The 22,412-nt window shown below is 34.6% G+C and overlaps 1 protein-coding gene across 1 annotated transcript in view; it reads right to left on the bottom strand.

The window, feature by feature from the left end:
* The window catches only part of Unc-76 (fasciculation and elongation protein Unc-76), a 480,336-nt gene extending 463,005 nt beyond the window's left edge, over positions 1 to 17,331 (bottom strand). The window contains exon 1 of the mRNA XM_069823700.1: positions 17,206 to 17,331. The gene's annotated coding sequence lies outside the window, so the exon portion shown is untranslated. The remainder of the gene's footprint in view (positions 1 to 17,205) is intronic.
* Positions 17,332 to 22,412: the final 5,081 nt, after the last annotated feature.

The following is a 22,412-nucleotide window of genomic DNA, read 5'->3' on the forward strand; positions in this document are numbered from 1 at the left end:
ACAGGTACTGTCGTCCGTTTCCCTACGATTCATCTCGGTCCCCTCACCCTCTTCTGCTCGCCCCTCTGTAAAGGCTAGTGGCTGGGCTGTCTTAGCTCTTTTCTGGAAACATTAATTTCTGTTAGGAATTGGACGTCTACGTAATATTATACAAATGTTTAAAATAACTTAAATAAAAGGGCCTCGTTAAGTAATTAACTGTCACGTGATTTCCCCCTTTCTACGACCCTGCGACAAAACCACTTGAACGGACAGTGGATAGCATGTCTGAGTAATTTTATCTTTTTGGATCGGGCAGAAGTGAAGACTCAATTTACAGTAAGTAAGGTACTCTTTTATAGAATAGGTACAGAATTATTTCAACATGACTTACTAGTACGAAGGACGAAACTAGTAATTGGAATTAGGTACAATAGTCTATAGTGCGATAATATGCACAAAAGAACTGAAACCTATATCGAAATAATCGGCCACCATTTTCAAAAATGTGTTTAAATATCCATATTAGGAATACTTTTCAATTTAACTTCATTCTCTATATTGTACGCTAATGTGCTCTAGATAGTATAATAGACACTGCATAATGAGTACGTCCGAATAGATAGCTCAGTTCGTGAGTAAAAACACTTACTGTTAATACAGTACTGTATTTTGATTAAACAAAAACCTAATGAACATTATCAAACTTAAAATTGCGATATTTCCTAGTTTACGTAAATGGATGAACTACTTTTCTTCCCTCCTATACCTAATAAAGTGGTTTGTTTGTATTTTACGCCAGTATCATTGAACTCCAGTCGTGGAAGGGGGTAGCAAACGGTGTTTCCGATTCTCAACCGTTAATCCAAAGGTATAGCCAGATTAATATTAGAAATGTCAGTAGAAATAAAATGATGTCCCTGTATATTTTTCACATACAAAAACTGTAATAAATATGATTACAATATCTGAATAGCCATTTTATGTGAATGTGTGGAAAATTATTTGCATACATCTACCTAAATTTTACGGTTTATAAATTAAGAAAATTTACTTTTTGGAAATAAAACATGCCTTTTGTCTTCTTGAGTGCAGAGTAAATTGCTTTATATACGTACAGACATACATAAAGATACATACATGTGTGTACTTCGATATTCGTTTATGAAAAATGCATATAAAACTGCGTCCTATTTACCCTTTTCCTTGCTCTAGTAGCTTTTCCATAAATACGTCATCTATTTTATGGTCTGTTCTATGAATTGATAGTACTATGAAGCGCCCGTCAGTTTAGACTATACCCAGGTCTTTCGATCACATGTACTCCAGCATAAACACACTTCCTAACTCAGTTGAGGGTCATTAATCTTGCAGAAAGCTCACTTCACGTAATGGAAGGATACACTGATGCTGAATTAGCCGATATTCATTTAATGTACGGAACAGCAAGAGAATCTGCAAACGTGACAAGTGAGCTCTATTGGGTACGATTTCCAAACAGACTAATGTTCGTTGCTGTGTACCGAAGACTATCGCTTAGTTCTCGGACCGAGGATCGTGAACCGCAACATGACGTGGCTCCCTTTGTAATTTGACACAACGAAAGATTAGTTAAGAAACTATTAAGTTTGTTAACTATTGAGAGATTATTTTATTTCGCATGTTTCTTTTATTTCAATAACAATTTTTTAATTATTTGATCTCTTCCGTGATAGTTTAGAAGTAAATGCCATATCGTTTATAAAGCCTTTTATCTCGATAATTTATGTAATATTCTTTGAATTATTTTATTTCATGCTTGAGAATAAAAATGTACCTTGTCGTACTACTCGTACAATACAAAATACATTGTGAATTTAATCGCACATGTTAATGTAAAACGGTGATTGTGTTTGGATATGAGTACGTTAAATTATTTAATTATCAATCACATCTCAAATACCTTCATGATAAGCCTGGACGATAGACAACCCTCACAAGCTTAGACCTCCGTGTAACTATATGCCTAGTAGCCAGGCGTTCGTAGGGGAAATAAATCTTCTTGGAAGTATTAACGAAACTGAAAACATGGCATCTTTCACTCTAGAAATAACTTCGAAACAGTAATTCTCTTAAATAATGTGTTTTTTTTATACTATACCCGATTACCTCCTAAAATATTTGCACGTTTACTTAGGGTGACCAGACGTCCTCTTTTGTCCGGACATGTCCTCCTTTTTAGGCCTTTGTCCGGGGTCCGGGCGGATTTTAAAAAATCAAGAAATGTCCTCCTTTTCGTAACTTGTATGCCTGATATTTTGAAATTATCTGCTTTGACACCTTTTCAAGTAATTTGCCTGTAGGTGGCAGCAGCTTCGACGGAATATATTCTTTGTCAACGATCATAGCAAGTAAATCGAGGTGCGAATGTAAATCTAAATATATATTTTCTGTCCCCTTTAATATTTTTTTTATAATGCCCATGACTTTCATATGTAGCTAACTGTAAAATCATTATTAAGTACTTTATAATTATTTTGTAATAAAATAGATATTAACATAGTTGTAATATGATATAATGATATAAGCTTAAATCTGTACTGTAAGTATTTTGCAATAAAAAGCTATTGACGTAATTTATATATATATACATATATAAATTACGTCAATATATATTTTTATATTTAACCTGGTAGAGATAAGGCCATGAGACCTTCTCTTGCTATCTATCAGGTGATTACAACTACAATATTAATACAATAATTACAATTATAATTACAATTAATATTAAATTTAAAAATACGATAAAAATCAAACTACTAAAAGATTAACTGATTAATGAATGCTGGACAGTTTATTGTAGAAGTCGACCTGGTTGGCGAGTTGGTATAGCGCTGGCCTTCTATGCCCAAGGTTGCGGGTTCGATCCCGGGCCAGGTCGATGGCATTTAAGTGTGCTTAAATGCGACAGGCTCATGACAGTAGATTTACTGGCATGTAAAAACTCCTGTGGGACAAAATTCCGGCACATCCGGCGACGCTAATATAACCTCTGCAGTTGCGAGTGTCATTAAATAAAACATAACATTTAACATTTTATTGTAGAAGTTAAGAAGAAAGCCTAAATCTAAGTACATATTTTCTGTCATATTTTTTTTTCGAACAATATCCTCGTTTTTTAAGCTTTGTGTCCTCTTTTTATAGTTGTCAATCTGGCCACCCTACGTTTACCCATATACATAATGTTCGTCTTCTTGGCTCTGTGGACAGCGTATGACCTTCCCATCCAACCGACTTCTAGCGTGGAAGAGATTTAACTAACTTTCGTCAACGAAATTGGGCGTTTCTTTCCTTGTTACTTGCTGTCCTGTACCGTGCTGATCACAGTAAAGCCCGCAATGTGTGTCTGTGAAGTGTTGGACCATAGATATACCCTTCCCTATACCGCATTGGATTTTAAGTAAGTAGTAGTAGCAAGAGGAGTAGTAATAAACGTAATATTTAAGAACCTTAATAATAATAATAATAATAATAATAATAATAATAATAATAATAATAACATAATTATAATAATATAATGATATAATAATATTATAATAATATTATAATAATAATAATAATAATAATAATAATAATAATAATAATACTTTATTGCCAGAACAAAGACACATTTCCTTTTTACATAACTATAACATCCCCAGAAAGTGTAAGTTACATACTCGTGCTCAGGGGACATTCCACATAATAAGATATTTTTTTAAAGAACAGAGTGAAATGTAAAAAAAAGGAAAAAGAAGAAAAACACTTATCACAATAATTTAACTTTAGATTTTCTCTCTAAACAGCAATTTTTTTACAGATTCTTTAAATAAGGAGCATTAGCAAATTGTAGCCTATGTTTGAGAATTTCGCTATTATGTTATAAGGCCTTGGACCGAAGTTGCTACTGTGATTGTATGCTACGGTTGTGGCACATTCAGGTTCTGTCAAGCGTATGTTGCCTGATATTTTGGTTTTACATTTATGTGAATATAAATTAAATATATTTCGGTTTTTATGTACGAAATTCAGTAATACATTGTTATAAATTTGATGGAAGTCAAATACTCTACATTCTGAATGCAACAGTTCTGAAGAATAATCAAGAGGTTTATCAAGACATTTTTATTTATTATTTTCTGCAGCAGAGTTATTGACATGAGGGAGGTACTATAAGCACTACCCCATCCTATACTGCCATATTGTAATATAGCTTGTACTAATGCGAGGTAAATCAGTCGTAAAGTATGGACGGTCAAGTAATTTCGTAGGATGACAAAATAGTAATTTTTCTTAATCTATTGCACAGAAAAAGAACATGTTTATCCCAGCGTAAATGTTGGTCGATTATTATTATTATTCCGAGATACTTAACTTAAGGAGATTCATTTAGAATGGGACAGTTATATGATCCATATATATTAATGTGGTCTATCATCTGATATCTTCTTCTGCCCCAAACTCTTCTCCCGTTCACCATTCCTTCAGTAGGCAGTTTCTTCTCAGCCAGTGACCCAGCCAATTCCTTTTTCTCTTTCTGATCAGTTTCCGCATTATTCTCTCTTCACCCACTCTTTCCAACACATCTTCATTTCTTACTCTGTCTGCCCATTTCACACCTCCACCCTTCTCCATATCCACATTTCAAATAAATTTCTTTTTGGGATAGAAATTTCTGCACGTACTACATATAAATTTAAACAAACTTCTATTAGCTCACGTGCTTCTCACTTTCCCATTCAGATTTGTGGAACAGCTTCCATGTTGCGCGCTTGTCACACTGTAATTGTGCAACACCGTTTATCACTCACGCCACTTCCTCGCCTCCATTCACTTCTCTTACGTGTGACATTTCCACGAGTACATTTCCCCGTTTCATTCCGATAGGCCTACACTCATAGTTACTTCGTTATCTACAAATGTGACGCTCAAGTGCCTAGTCGCCTGCCCATCACTTTTAATTCTCGTACAGTAGGGCACAAGTGTATATTATTGATAGTGATAAATTTAGGGCCCGGATTTATATATTTGCTGTATTGAACATAGCTGAAACTTCGTATGACAATTTATCGCATGTTTATGTTTATTAACGTAGTTCCGAAACTTTATTTTACATAAAATTCATATTTAGGGTTATGCAGATTGACATCATTGAAATATTTTTCCCATAATTATTGTTTTTAGCATATATTTTCTAGTTTTTAGTACATATTTTCGGATTTATGGCGCATAAATGCATAAATATTTCTAACATCTTTGGAGTATACAAATTCTTGCCCTAGTGATACATTTTCGAGTACAACAAAAAGACTTATCTTTTTTTACTCATTAAGACCTTTGGAATATTTTACTATAAAAAGCATGTCAGTCTCGATTGCCTATGACGCTGAACCAAAATCCGATGGCTTTTTGAGAGGTAAATGTATATCCTTTCGGAAGGGAAATAGAAGTGGATGATCCGTACTGTAGGTTTATGACAGTAATGGAAAGTCTCTGAGAGGGCTCCAGAAAAAATTGGCGAGTCATCACTCATCGCCGCACTTAAAATTAAACTTTGGATTACCTACGTGCGAGGGATTTGCCCCACCCGCCATTCGCAACCCAACCAAGACCAAAACAGAACCAATTTAAGAAAATATAAATTTTTTAATTACAGGAATAAAAACACAACAGAAAGCAAACATATTTTCGATATTCTCGTAGATTAAAATATTGAGGTACTATAAGCACTATCCCATCCTAAAATGCCGTCTTGTAATATAGCTTGTACTATTGAGAGGTAAATCAGTCATAAAGTATGTACAGTCAAGTGATTTCATAGACTAACAAAATAGTAAATATTTTTTCTTAATCTATTGCACATAAAAAGAACACGTTTATCCCAACGTAAATGTTGGTCTATTATTATTATTATTATTATTATTATTATTATTATTATTATTATTCCGAGATACTTAACTTGAGGAGATTTATTTAGAATGAAACAGTTATATGATCCATATATCTTAATGTGTTCTATCATCTCATATCATCTTCTGCCCCAAATTCTTCTCCCGTTCACCATTCCTTGAGTAGGCAGTTTCTTCTCAGCCAGTGACCCAGCCAATTCCTTTTTCTCTTCCTGATCAGTTTCAGCATTAGGCTACAAGATGGGCCATGGGAACCTGATGATTTTTAACATGCAATAAGTTGGTAATAATAACATTTAGGCCGTAAGCAAGTCACTATGCTCTTCGGTTACTTATGCCATTTTGTAGCCATGGAACAATGGAGTGTTGAACATCATGTCTTTATGGTGGAAACATATTTTTTAAATGGTGATCCAGTTGCCATTACCCAGCAATTATTTCATCGTTATTTCAATGTTCCACATCATGGTGCCGTTCGTAGCAGGAATAAAATAAAGTTGAGGATACACAGTTTTCGAACAACTACTTCTGCAGCGTGAAAGTAACCACTAAGTTCTCTGCACACCATTAGAACACCACCAGACATCGAAAGAGTGAGGCAGACAATGATAGGCAGTCCTCTGCACTCAAAAAAACACGCTGCTGCCGTTGATTTATCAAGTAGCAGTGGAAGAAAAAATTCTATACAAAGATTTAAACTTTCATCCCTACAAATTGGTGATGTTTCAAGAGCTAAATAGCCACTGGCATAGTTCAGGCGGTAGTGCGTTTGCCTGCTGATCCGGAGTTGCGCGTGGGCTTGGGTTTGATTCCTGGTTGGGTTTTGTACAGAGGTTTTCCCAACCGTAAGGTGAATGGCAGGTACTTTCGGCCTCTACTCACCAAATACCACCTCGCTATAACCAATTCCATCGATACCAAATAACCTAGTCGTTTAACAACCACGTAAAAAAAGAGATAAATGACCATGACAAAACATGACATTATGTAAACATTTTATCAACTTGTTGACTAATGAAACAGTCCAACCTGTTAATGAACGATGAAACATTAACTTAAACGGCACAGTAAACGAGCATAATTTTCGTTTCCGGTCTAATTCAATACACATCAGCTTCTTATGTGCCTCTCCATAGTCCATGTGTAACTGTCTGGTGTGATGTTCACAATTTTGGAATTATAAGCCCTATTTCTTTGTAGAGCATAACTAAGCAGTCACAGTGAATTCTGATCGGTACACAGAAATATTATGGAACTTCTATTGCAGAGCTACATTAACGTGAAATCGATTTCAACAACGTATGGTTTCAGCAAGATGGGATTACAGTCCATACGGTCAGAGAGTTTATTGAAATGGTTGAATAAATTTTTCCAAACAATGTGATTTCGGGAGAAGGAGATATTCCGTGACCTGCACGTTCTCCAGATCTGTCAGTATGCAACTACTTTCATTGGCGTTACTTCAAAGTGTACACCAGATCTGTCGCTATGGCGTCAGTTTCTTTGGGGTTACCTTAAGTCTCAAGTATACATTAAGAAACCTAGGGACATTAACTCACTCAAGGCTGCTATACTGGATGAAATTACAGCCAGATCAGACAACATGGTGAAAGCAGAGATTCGAAATCTGCATGACAAACTGATACAGTGTATCATAAATGGCGAAGGACATTTAAGATATGTGTTATTTGAAAAATAAATGACATGAAATAAATTATACACTAAAATAGCGTTCTAAAAACTATTTTTATATAACAAAGTTTAAATATGAATTTATATTTCACATTGATAATTTTATTTTGAAAATCATCAGGTTCCTATGGCCCATCTTCTGTAAAACTGATTACTGTACGAATGTTAAGAATCTTTGACCACGTAAAAATCGCATTAATTTAAAATTAACACACTATTTATTACTCGACCAAGGCGAGTGGAGTCGCAGGCGTAATGTGAACTATCGCGATGCGGCATTACGAACGCAGGAGCAGTAGCGCCACGGCTCTGGGCTGCAGGGCTCCACTGGTCTTGGTCGAGTAATAGTAAAGAAGCAGCAATTCGAATATAAAATTGTGAAAGCACGAATGTTAACACAAAACAAAGGGACAAAGGCATTGATATAAGAATACATAATATTACAGAATTGAATACCAAACAAAGTTACGTAATCAAGAAGAAATTTTCTAAATGAAGATGGGAAACATAAAATATTGGTTCAGAGAAAAAACAAACGTAGACCGGCATGTAATAATCATGGTAGAAGATAAGAAGGAAAACGTATTGGAAGATAACGAAATTATAGATTCAACAGATCTGGAACAAAAAATCAAGACGTAGATGGAGAAAAGCAGCAGCAGCAGTAATAATAGTAGTAGTAGTAGCAGCAACAGCAGGAGTAGTAGTAACAGCAGCAGCAGTAGTAGCAGTAGTAGCAGTAGCAGTAGCAGTAGAAGTAGAAAATTAGGGAGAATTTTGTGACCCAACAGCTGTGATTATTCAGTATCATTAAGGCGATGGATTGAAAATAGATTGGTAAACAGAAAGGAATCTGATAGCAGTGATACATTGCAAAACACTACGGCAGTATTTGCCTATAATGACTGAAATAAATCACGGAAAACATCGACTGAAATAATTGGTTCTAGGCCTGAATTCTGCACGTTCTGAGGACGAATCCGTTATGCTGTCTCACAGATAGCTTGTTAGTTGATGAAGATTTATCCCCTTACCAGAGATCTCTATTATTCATTATGTACTAAAGCTCGAAGTTGCGTACAGTTGAGACCTAAGCTTTAGCCGTCGGGCAGGTTTCCTCGGACTTCAGACTCCTAACTTACACAGATAAGTGCTTGAATTCAACACAGTACAAACTATCACTGTAGTCTGCCTTCCTTCTCAAGACCTTGAAGGAGTTGTCGAGATTAGCTTAATATAATAGAGCCTATCTCAGTTGATAGTCGATTTGAACTACATTCAGATGTGACAAGCATCTGGTATCATCTGTTTTTGCGTATGGAACAACCGGGCTGGTATTAGAAAAAATACATACTGGAAACAATTTACTAACATATTTTTAATCCATTCTACTTTAACAATCATAATTAGAGCCTGGATGTACAGAGTGTTTTCAACTTTACGAACTTATTTTACGGGGGTGTTCGTAGGAAGCAAGGGTGTGTTGGCAATAATTTAACAAAGGACTAAAAAAAGCAGGAAGAAAGAAAGACTGGGTCGGCTAGAGGAGAGATGCGAAGTAAAGGAAGGAAAATAATGGTTCTTTAGAGTAATAATAATAATAATAATAATAATAATAAATTTTACCCTTAAAATAGGTTTCATTTCGTTCACAAAAATAGGTTCAGCTCAGCTGTGGGACGCACTCAAGTAAATAGCGAGACGATTTCTTAACCAGGATAGCACAAACGGGACCGTGTCCCATTCTTTCATAGATTTGTCGATAATTTTAATAGTCATTCAACTGGATAAGGAAAGACTGTAAGTTTACTTCTTTCACAAGTGGCAATGTCATTCATTACTTACACTAAAGCCTCTTTCAGCATCCGCGCTGGTAATGGTGATGTAATTCGTATTTTTTTTGTGGGGGGGCTTTGACTACAGTTAATGACAAACGGGCATTGGTCTTTCCTATTAAGTTATCTTGCCTGTACGAAATCCCCGAAGTCATAATTATAGAAAGTGTCCAACAGGCAGTGCAAAAGCGCTATTGTTGCGAGGGAGAGTAAAAAAGTAACCTTTTATTGTTTTATTAATTGAATGTGCACAATAAGACTACAAACACTTCATCACTTTTAACATAGTATAACAGGAACACTTGCATTGAACGTAGTTGGGACTGATGTTGAAGAGTGATAAAGTGTCTGTAGTCTTATTGTACATATTCAATTAATAAAAACAATTATTAAGATTACTTTTTGACTCTCTCTCGTATATTTTCAATCGATCGCTTTAGCAGAATGTAGAATAGGAGATGTTGAAATTACAAAAACGCGTTTGTTTTATTGAAATTTCTTCGCAAGCTATTTTAACAAAGGACTCGGAACAAATATAAATATTTAACAAATGACTCACGCGAGCCCTTGCAAGTCTCCTCCAGGACAACTCTGGTAGGAAGTATCCGCATGTTTTATTCGGTTATTTAACGAAGGTGTTATCAACTACACGTTTATCTAGTGCCAATGGAACGGCTGATAGTGAGGTGGTATTTAGAGGGATGAATTCGAGAACTTGTCAGGGGAAAACCTGCCATGCGCCTTACAGTTCAATAACACCTCTGAAATAATTCAAGTAGATAGTGAGTTAAAGCGAGATTCGAACCCATACCCGAGTCCATTCTTCGAAATACGAGTCCCGCACGTTACCCCTACGCTACTGTAATAGCTCAACTGATATACAGTAATATTGAGAGTGGTAACTGATGGAGGGTTACTACCTGATCGAAGAAAATATTTTGAATGTCAACATAAGACAAGATAATTAAGAAATGCATACAATAAGCCTAGATGTTAAAAATGAAGTCCACGATAATTCTCTAGTATCCGAGGAATTGTTTGCATATCCTCAGAGATTACGATAATACAAGGAACAAGGTTCTCTCGACAGTTTTGTACAATAGTGGCAAAAAAAAACCGGACCGACCCTTGTAGCTGATTTTAGAGCCTTGTTCGCTCCAGAGCACGATAGACTGATAACTAAGACTTTCGTGGTTCGAATCCTGCCTGGGAAGGAAACTGCTTTCTTTTTTCCTTATTCAAATTTATTCCCAATACTTTTCGATAGCTGGTAAAATTCATGTTCTGGGAATAAGTTAATTAAACAATAAAATATCGCTGCAATCGAAAAAATATTGGGAATAAATTTGAATAAGGAACAAAAAAAAGTTTCCTTTCCAGGCAGGATTCGAGCCACGAAAGTCTGTTACCAGTCTATCGTGCTCTGGAGTGAACAAGGCGCTGAAATCAGCTACAAGGGTCGGTCCGGTTTTTTTGCCACTACTGTACATAAAGCTTCTAATATGCAACCCGAAAAAATAATTAGGTACATAGCATTACTATAGGCTACTGCATATCTTCAAGTACAATTAAGTGTGGGTATGATCACCTGTCGACAGGTGCATAGTTTTACCATGCTGTATATCATTGCATAGGATCTAGTAGTCGAATTGTGACATGATAAGTGTCTGGATTAAAATGTGTTTTGATTTAAAAGGAAGAAAATTTTTTATTCGTCGAAGTGAATGCTGTATAGAAAATACTTTTTTTATTTACATGTTTAATCTGTGTGGCCCAGTTTAAGTGTTCATCGATATGAACATCTAAATTTTTCACACTTGCATTAAACGGGATTTCAGTGTTATTTACAACTACGCCGGGAAGAAAAGATTTTTTAAATTTCGTTAGAGGTCTCTGATTTCGTAGTAAGATAGCCTGTGATTTTTCAGGGTTCAGAATCAATCAAATTTCTGTCATATTTTTAATCCGAATTTAATTTAGTTATACTGTCATTCACTGAACTGGGACTGACGTGGATATACAGTCGTAGATCGTCTGCATGAAGATGGTACTGACAGTGTCATATTGCCATTGAGACATCGTTTATATATTTTATATACAAGGTGTTTAAAAAAAGTGTCGCATATTTTTACAAGAGGTAGCATAGGTCGAAACTAGAAAAAAAGTTCCTATAGGCCTAAACAAGTGTTCGGAAAAAAATAACTGTTGAGATATGGGCCATGCTGTATTGTGGCCTACTATACCCAACTGTATGTTATGTAGACACTACAGAAGGTGCTCTATGTGGTTACCAAGCATTGTTACACATACTTCTCAGTGAATCACGAACTCTTGCGACCACACCTAGCTGTTATCGGATTTGCTCACATGCATTGGATACACGCTCCTGTAATGTTTCTACGTTGTCGATGGGTGTGACATACACCAACGCTTTTAAATGTCCCCGTAGCCAGAAATCCAAAGGATTTAGGTCAGGTGACGCGCGAGGCCATATGCTACTGGACCTCCTCAACTAATCCATCGCCCATTAAACCTCTGGGTTAGGTATTGTCGCATGACATATAGAAAATGTGGGGTGCATAAACAGAAAGACAGCCTACATCACTGAATACTGTACATACTATTACAAGTCAAATGATAGACTCCATAGTATCCTGGACTACATTGTTTATTTACTTCTGTTGAGGGACGCTATCTACACTCAAAATATACCCCCATTGTTTTGCGCTTTTAAACGAGTGACGATTATAGGCCACAATACAGAATGGCCTATATCTCAATAAATATTTGTCTCCGGACACATGTTTATAGGAACGTTTTTTGTAATTTCGACCTATGCTACCCTCTTGTAAAAATATGCGACACTATTTTTTGAACACCATATATATATATATATATATATATAGATGGTTTAAATAGATGCATGTAATTAATTTTCCATAACTTTTATTCGTATAAGACAGGGATTATTTTGAATATTTTTGTTCTCCCTTTTCCTTGTCCAACCATAGAAGGGGAAGTTGAAAAACATATACTATTATTCATATATACCAGCATCATTAATCATATTTTTCATGATAACTATTTTTCGGGAACTGTACGGCGAAGATGCTACGGGGCAAATAACGGAACAATCCCTGGATATGGCACCGATGTCCGAATATTCGGCTATTCTGCAAAATCAATCACCCTAAAAGCGTTTAATAATATGACAGAATTACCTTTGTTGATTTAATAATGGTTTTACTGCATAAAGTCTCTACTTTATTGATGAGAGAATTATGCCTATATATAAAGCACAATTCGTAGGGTATTGACTGTAATAATACGCCCTACGCAAAGTGAAACTTCAGTCTAAATCACCATCCTGCGTGACATTTAGACCGCTCGATAAAACCATGCAATATTTACAGATATTTTTGCCGACTACGAGTGTCTTGGTTTTGCTGTCATACTATTGCAGGAGGCCTCTACTTTGGAAATGAATGATAATGATTAAATGTAAAGCAGAGGTCGTTGCCTATTTAAGAAAATTACCATGCCGTTAGTATTAGTGTAAATGACCACCTTTTAGATCGTCTAGCCCGTTCCATAAAACCATACCTACATTATTTTACGATATTTTTTGCTGACTAAGGACTGCAGATTTGGTCGTCACGCTACGAAAATATTCGATATCCGAAAATATATGAAAACACTGTCCCCCTTCTTCTTTTTACGACACTTCCATTCCACATCGATCTGCATTCCACAATGCTTCCCCACATTTGCGCTGATTCTTTTGCTGCCTCCCCACACGCATTATTACACCACTGCATATTCCTCCACACGCGCACGAACTGAACTCTGCTATGCCACGAGATCCGATATCCACAAACACGGAATAGAGAGCCAAGAGAACATTTGGGCTTCCGTGCTAGAGTCTCACGCGTTCAAGGAAGTAGAGGAACGGGAAAAACTTCTCGAAGCCTACAGACATTCAAATATAGAGACATCCCATTTGACTGTTTATTCTGCCATTGTGTAAACCTTTTCAGTAGATGTACCGATTCATCCAATTTTAGAAAAACTTAAATCACTGTCAAACGATTTCCATGGTGCTCGTAAAGTCATAGTAACGTTAGGTATCACATGATAATAATAATTTGGAAGGGAAATATGCTTCGATTAATCAAAAACTTTTAGAGTCGTCAGTGAATATACAAACTGTCCTGGTACCGGCATTATAGGTTCACCGTTGTAGAGTAACGATTAGCATGTATTTTTACATACCTACCGGACATTACGAAACACTTGCGACTTATTGCTAAATTTGCAAATAAGCATAGTGTGGGTGTGCGAGCGGCAGAAAAGAGAATTACTGACGCACAACTAGGTTCCCAGATCAGTAAAGTTAGAATATCGTACCACCCTTACAAATATCGCATTAACTTATTCTTGTCTTTATAAAAAAAATATATATCGTACATTAAATACCTTGGAAAAACATGTGATAATGTTGTACGTTTTCATCTTTACTAAGTAAATTAAGAAAACATGCATGATACCATAATAATAATTTTGTACCATTAAACATGTTACATTTATACTATAAACATTAAATAGAAATACAAGAAAGTGTTGTTTAGTCAACTTTTCGAACACAGATCTGGACCCCACAAGTGATACCAACAAGGCATCTCTCCTGAGATAACTAGACTAGGAAATAATCTGGTAGAGTGGTCAGTTTCTTTCCCCCTCCGTTGTATACATCGCTGACTAGTAACATTTTACACTAATCAGACTCTATATGTAGCTATACAAACAATTGTTCTTTCTTTTCTTTGACACATATCAAGTGAGAAATACTGCCTGGCGATAGATATAGGCCTATATATCAGCCAGAATCTCGATCAGAGGTGAAGAAAGCATGTTGGTTCTATTTGTGAAGAATGTATATTGGTTATTCGTTATCTCGAGAAACCAAATGCATGCGTGCGTCGTAGCTCAGAGTAAGAACGTTTGGTAGGAATAAATGAGGCTAGGTAGCTGCAAGTGGAAGCATAGCGAGGGAAGGAAGCTTCTCAGTCCACTTTCTGCTTATCCTTACGTGCAAGTAGGTTTTACGAGATACCGAATAGCTTATATTTTGTTTCTCTTCTCAACTTTTTTGCCCGATCCGCCCTTTCACCATTCATCACACTATCATCCCCCCCTATTGAGTAAAAAATACATATATAATTAAAATATATATCAATGCATATACAAATATTTAATTTTATAAATTGTATTAAAAATTGTATATCTACGTGTAAAATTATAAAGTGTGTATATCTAAGTTTAAAATGATATGTACTTTTTTTCTGTGAACTATGAATAAAAAATATCATTACTTATTTAAAAAATGCATATACATTTATCTATTCTTATTTTATAGGTCTCATTCCCCTCCTAAAGCTCTCGAAACTCTCCTCCCGGTTGAGAACTTTGACTTAGATTATATGAGTGTGCCGCGAGATTTTAAATTACACCTCTAGTGTGCCATATATTGAAAAAGGTTGGAAAAATTCTGTTTTTAGTGGGATTTTTTTACGACGTTGTATCAACATCTCAGGTTATTTAGCGTCTGAATGAAGTGAAGGTGATAATTCCGGTGAAATGAGTCCGGGGTCCAGCACCTATAGTTACGCAGCATTTGCTCATATTGGGTTGAGGGAAAACCCCGGAAAAACATCAATCAGGTAACTTGCCCCGACCGGGATTCGAACCCGGGCCACCTGGTAAACATGCTGTTCCACAGTATGAACAAAAGACTAAAAAATAAATTGAAATTATTTGAAATGTAGTCATCCATACAAGTTGAAAATTCTAATCTTGACATTAAAGTAATGAAAATCGTAGAAATAATAGTAAAGACAAACAATTTTAGATATTATGAATGTAAAAAAATAATCGTTCCTTGCCGTAGCGTCGTGGTCCATACCTGTACTCAGCGATGGTCCGAGATCTTCGGGGGAAAGAAATTTTCTCGCGACATTTTGGTCAGCAGCGTGACGAATTTGAGAAGCTACAGAAGGTAGCGAAATCCGGTTTCATATTATAATTACTATTCAATTTCTATTTAAAACTGGTACTTTTTTATTCTTAATTTATTTACAATTATATAGTCTGTTAAAAGTGGCAATGATTGTCTGAAACATGATTATTCATGAGCAAGGACTTTATAACGAAAGAGATGAGTTTTCTTTCCAGTATAGTTGAGAATTTGAGTAAATTAGGAAAATATCAAAGAAAAACGACATTTGAACAACAAATAATTTGAAAACTGATAAACTCGAAACATTATTTTGTTTTAGCACGAATATTCGTAAAATACAATACAATACAATACAATAAAAATAGTAAAGCTTTTAAATGACATCCTCTTCTGTTGCTCTTATGTATTGCAAACATCTACTGGACTTGGCTAGTTTTTTCGGTATACACTCGCTATTTGTGTAGCGTTTATAATATTATCAAATTATAATCTGAAAGAAGTGCTACTCTATCGTAGAACATATTTGTTAGTAAAAGTTGGTATCCAAAGAAAATAAATGATATTCATAATAAAGATATTTTCATGTGATATAAAGAATATACAGTTTTAATAGTATCCAATATATATTTCATCACCCTCTAAATGTTGTATAATTTACGTTAAAGTTTCAATTTATTACTCTGAAACTCAAACAGAAAAGTAGTAATTGTTAACTAATGAAATATACCATTCTCGAATTTAAACTTTCTGTTTTTAAATTCTTAAACATGAAATTAAATAGACTAAAATACTGTTTGATAGCTGTTAAAAATTGTATTATATTTAATTAAATTAGGAATACTCATATAGTAAAAATTTTGTAATTGTGACAGAAGTTACGTTGTCAGAAATGATGATGATGATGATGATGATGATGAATGACAGTAACAATATAAATAACAATAATAACAATACTAATAACAACAAATATAAGGCTTTCAAAAACCGTTCTCTTCAAAGTACACTCTGAGTGTAATGAAGTAATGAACTCACGATCAAGTTCACAGCAGTTGCTAAAATGCTACGCCGAACTCTTGTAACCTGCTGATTTCCTTCGCGACTTTTCCTACTCCTTGGTAATACAGCGACTGTAATTTAAACTTCCGGGAATACTTCTGTTTAATAATCTAATATGACAAAATTCCCCTGTAATTTAGAAATTTCAATACTTTCGCAAATAATTCGATGGTTAATGTTCCATTTGTAGTAATCGTCGAATGAATCAATTCGACCTTTAATTTACTTGAATGCTGCCAACTTAAGAAAAAAAACATTAAAGTGTATTAATTATAATGTAATATTTAAGTAACTTACATGAACAAACTAACCTACCGGCACTTGTTTCAAATATCGTAATTTTAATCTGATTCCAAAAACAAAATTTACCGTATTTAAAAAAGAGAAAACTTCATATGAGGATATTCATATTTATATGCTTTAAAATTTCGTACTCGCATCAAAAACCTTGTCGAAACATTAGGAAAATATAAATCGATGTAGCAATTAACCTCGTTTTTATTGAATACTTTTAATATAAAATGTATTTAATGTTTAAGAATATTAATAATTAATTTATATTATTCAAATTTAAGTACTTCCCTTAAAGATATGAATAACGCTTGTACGAGACAGTAATGGAAAATAAATCAAGTTTTGTTTTGACTTGGATACACATGTCAATATTAAGTAACTACTAAACAAGCAGAGTTCAACTTACGTCATTGACTCCGGCCAGCTAGCTGTCCTACGTCGGCACTCCACTCCTGCTACCCGACGCCTGACGTCTCACACAACTTCAGGACATCGCGACGCCAGCGCTCCTGCGGCATGAACGAACACACCTACAGTCCGTGCAAAATTTCATGATTGCGATAGTAAAAGTGTTGCCAAGTTATTTCCAAAAAAATCTGTATACACGTACGGTATCCTATTTATGAATATAGCAAATGTAGTATTCCTATGCTAGACTAGATAGTTATGTTCGGTTCTTATTCAGGAAAAAAACCCTTAGTTGTTAAATCACTTTCCGGCGACCTATTTAAAAGTTCCAATTTTATATTTATTTATTAATCTATTAATTAATTAATTTATTTATTAATTTATTTATTTATTCAATTTATTCAATTCATTTTATTCATTCATTCTTCAGAAAAAGAAAACCTTAGTCGTCAATTACATCATTATCCGGCGAACTTTGAAAATTTAGTTCCAAATTTATATTCATTCCTTCATTCATTAATTCTTCAGAAAAAAACTTTAACTGCCAGTTAAATCATTTTCTGGCGAACTTTTTAAAAGTACCAAATTCATTCATTCATTCATTCATTCATTCATTCATTCATTCATTCATTCATTCATTCATTCATTCATTCAACAGAAAAAAATCATTATATTTAGTCGACATTTACATTGCTTTCCGGCGAACTTTTTAAAAGTTTCAAATTTATATTAGTTTATTATTCATAAAAGAATCCTTGGGTGCCAGTTAATCATTTTCCGGCGACATTTTTAAAAGTTCCAAATTGATATCCGTCCCTTCATTCATTATTCAGGAAAGAACCCTTAGTTGTCAATTAAATCGTTTTCCGTTGAATTTTTAAAAGAAAAAGTTTCAAATTTACATTCATTCATTCAATCATAGTTTTCTGCCAAAGGGCAGGTATTTCACTGCAAATCCAGCATTATCTAATCTTTCCCACTTCCTGTCGTTCTCTTTTTCTCCGCATATGATCCATATATCTTAATGTCGTCTGTCATCTGATATCTTCCTCTGACCCGAATTCTTCTCCCGTTCACCAATCCTTTGAGTGCATCTTTTAGTAGGCAGTTTCTCCTCAGCCAGTAATCCAACCAATTCCTTTTTCTCTTCCTGATCAGTTTCAGCATCATTATTTCTTCACCCACTCTTTCCAACAAAGCTAAATTTCTTATTGTCTGTCCATTTCACACACTCCATTTTTCTGCATAGGCCTAGCCACATTTCAAATATTTCTATTCGCTTCTCTTCACTTCGTCGCAATGGCCATGTTTCTGCCCCATACAATGCCTCATTCTACACAAAGCGCTTTACTAGTTTCTTCCTTAATTCTTTTTCCAGATGTCAGCAGAAGATATTCCTTTTTCCATTAAAATATTTCTTGTCCATTGTTATCCTCCTTTTCACTTCCTGGCACCAGCTCATGTTACTGCTTATAGTAGATACACCCGAAGTATTTGAAGCTGTCCACTTGCTCCACTGACTCACTTAGAATTCACATGTTTACCTTCTTTATTTTTCGTCCGATAACCATGGTCTTCCTCTTATTACATACTGTTTACAGATGTCATTTAGCTCAGTAGAATATCCCTTAGTATCGTCTCCTTTATCATGATAATTTCAAGAAAAATTTAGAGGAAATTCAAGTGATAAGATATTCGGTTTCCTAGCCATAATGATAAATCAGTAAACAATGATCATATAATATGTTTAAATAAGTTAAAATACATATGGTTACTCAGCTCATAAATAGAACATGGTTATTTCGTAAAAGTGAATGTAGGGCTATGTGTATATACGAAAAGAAGTGGAAAATCAAAGTTCATAAAACTATAAATGTACATACACAACATTCAAACAAGTAGAAAAAGGTACTATTTTATGATATTAGAATACAACTAAAAAACTTCAGACTTGAAAAGTATGAAAATTTCCCCAAAATAAAAATGTAACATTTCGGGAACAAGATACCATTAGAAATGAAATCTACATTGAAAATATAATGAAAGAACAGATTCATTCATTGAAATTTAGGTTACAAAACGACGAGAGAAAGTTAAAATGGTAATGAAATATCAAAACTTATAAAAATTTCAGGCGTAATCAACCATATTGTCAGGCCCTCATAAAATTCTAAGACGATCTGCCGCATAGCTACTCTTGGAGTAAAGCATGGACTGTCAGAGAAACAGATGAAAGATGACAACATCCGCAATAAGGTTCATGAAGGATAGCAAGATACATGCAAGATGAAGACATACTTGAACTTAAAGTTGAACTTATCTTGAAGTGTATCCATAGTTACGGAAGTCAAAGGAAACAACAGCATAAGAGAATGAACCCCAATAGAATTTCATAAGCTGTACACGGTCAGGTAGATAAAAGAAGGAAAAACTAAAGACTAATATAGGCCAGTGATGCCTCGTCGGTTGATGAAAAAAAAATTGCTTACTAAGATGAAATATTACATTTTTCCAGCATTTTTCTTCTCTTAGTACGAATTTCGCTGTGCATTATGAAGGCAAAGGAGGTATAATAATTTTTTAAGTGTTTGTGTTTATGTATTTATGTAGAATATAGAATATATAATAGAGAGTAATACATCAGACTACAGAATATATAATAATACATCAATATAAAAAGAGGATACAATAATATTAATAAAATTTGAGGACCGAATGAGCAGCGCTCGTGTTCGGTCGCATTTAAGATATAGGCTATTATTAATATTAGAGAAATATACTATATAATAAAACAAAATATGAATTAAAAGTATAATTGAGGGGTTTGCCGGAAAAAAGGCGTATAGGCCTACGTCAATATGGCGAATTGAAATACATGCAATCTAAGATTTTAAAACGCACCTGAATAAAATGTTATACACGCATGGAGCCCTGTCCTGCAGTATGTACAGTACAATCAAAACAAAATTTCGCTACTATAATTAGCGAATTATTCACTACATTTTAAACCGTTTTCCCGAAGAAGGGCGTATAGGTTTATCCGCCTTTCTTCCGGCAAAGCTCTCAATTACAGCTACAATAAAATTACATAATATTAACATAGAAAAGAATAATATCATACTTGAATCAAGTAGGACAATTTATGAAAAATATATATTCAGAAATTATAGAATACAAACATAATATAGGCTGATAATTCATGTACATAGGTTATAAATTTATTTAATCGAAGAGGAATTATGCTGGAAGAGGAATTATAACAGGAATACTGAAAGTACAAATATCAAAATAAAAACAAGGATCATAGTTGATATTCTGAGCTGAATGAACAGCAATACAACTTTTAAAACAAAAAATAGATGGGGAAAATATGAGACACAGATTTTAATAAACAACAAAGGTTTAATGAAACAACAACTGAAATGCCAAGAGACACTCTCTCAAAAAAGTAGAAAGAAGCAACCAAACTTAACCTATAAATACACCAGCCAAATAAAATTCTAAACGTGAAGTTAAACAGAAATGAGAAAACAGTCATTTTCAGATCAAGAACGGTGCACCTAAATACATTAAATATCATCCGTGGTAATAAAGTATGTCATACCGTGTTATTAAAGAGGAAGGCGTCCCCATTAGACTCTATGGAGACGCAGAGGAGCACGGAGATAGAGCTCCACGCTTTCATGAGCTCGGCACTAGAACGGGCCGGTGTACAGTAGTCACTAACACGCTCTGACTTTGTTACACCGAAAAAGATTCGGTACTCAATTTGACAGAAGGCTAAGTGGACTCCTGGGTCGTTCTGGAAATTTTGGCAACGAGAAAAATCCCTCCATTACCAAGTATTCAAACCAAAACCTTCCAGACAATAACCAGTTGCTCTAGCAACTGATCTACCCGATGCATTAAGCGCGACTCGGAAGAAGCAACTCTTCAACATGTCAGTAAATACCTAAACATAAATTAGACTACATACAATTTAAAGCAGATCCAACTACATGAAACAAGAATATTAAATCAACAACATAGTAAAGTTGTCTTAGCAATTCAGATTACTATTAGGTCTATTGCAAACATTAAAGACCAAGAAATGTGTCAACCAGAGAATTGTGCTTCTCAATAAAGTTGCCGCTGCAGCCAGACGCATTCCAGTTATTTCCTGACTTACTCCTATTAAACAAGTTAAAGATGTAACAGGTCTAATAATTGAAAACAAAATAACATAGGCTAATAGAAAAAATATTTGAAACTACCAATTATTATTAATCATTAGGGTCCGTATTCCAGCTACCTATAAACTGGAATGAAGTTGTCTGTTTCGAAGTATATGTGACGTCACAGCGCAGGTACAGGTACGTTCGTATACAAAATAGTTACGCATCCTTTGCCCTCTTCCTCTGGAAATTCAAAATAGAGACGGAGTCATATTGAGTAGTATTATCGATCATTGCTCTTACTAGTCGTATTATTTAAATAACTACATCTTTGTAGCTGATTGAAGGTTCATTGCAGATGTAAAATGTCTTAGGTAAGACGCTCAAGCCTGTAATATTGCAGGTCATTATTGAGAATATTTGAACTAATATTTTCACTGTCAATATAGACAACATTGCATATAAATTGTGTAAAATAAACGTAAAAGTGACAAAAACATTGCACTGAAAGACACTGCATACCAAAAGTCACAGAAAGTGTGTTGAACGTAATCTAAAAAACCAGTACCATCAAAATCTGAAAATGATGAAAATATTAACTCCGCGTTTAGCATGGATTTGTGTAGTCTAACATGATGTTCAGTGCCAACATCTCAATTAATAAACTGAATAATTTACATTTTAGGGAATTTCTAGAGAAGTACATAGAAAATTAGTGGGTTTTCAGTGATGAGCGACATGCAATATCCTAATGAAACACGAAAAAATATCAGACATTATGAATATCTCGTACTACATCATGCACCAATAACGTCATGTGCTATTGAAAGAATTTCTTGCAATATAAAATCATTTCAAGTGACATCCGCATATGTTCAAGTTCCGTAACTTACGAATGCACATAATTGTTCACGGCAAAGATCACGACAAAAATGAGTATTACCGCTCAAGCATGTGTTTACTAGCTTCAGAATATCGGGAGTTGACTGTACTCTACGAACACGCAGTGACGACTTGTTTGCTTATATCCTTATCCGTTGCATTATCTGTG

Source organism: Periplaneta americana, chromosome 4 (genome assembly GCF_040183065.1).
Source record: "Periplaneta americana isolate PAMFEO1 chromosome 4, P.americana_PAMFEO1_priV1, whole genome shotgun sequence".
NCBI classification, from domain to species: Eukaryota; Metazoa; Arthropoda; class Insecta; order Blattodea; family Blattidae; genus Periplaneta; species Periplaneta americana.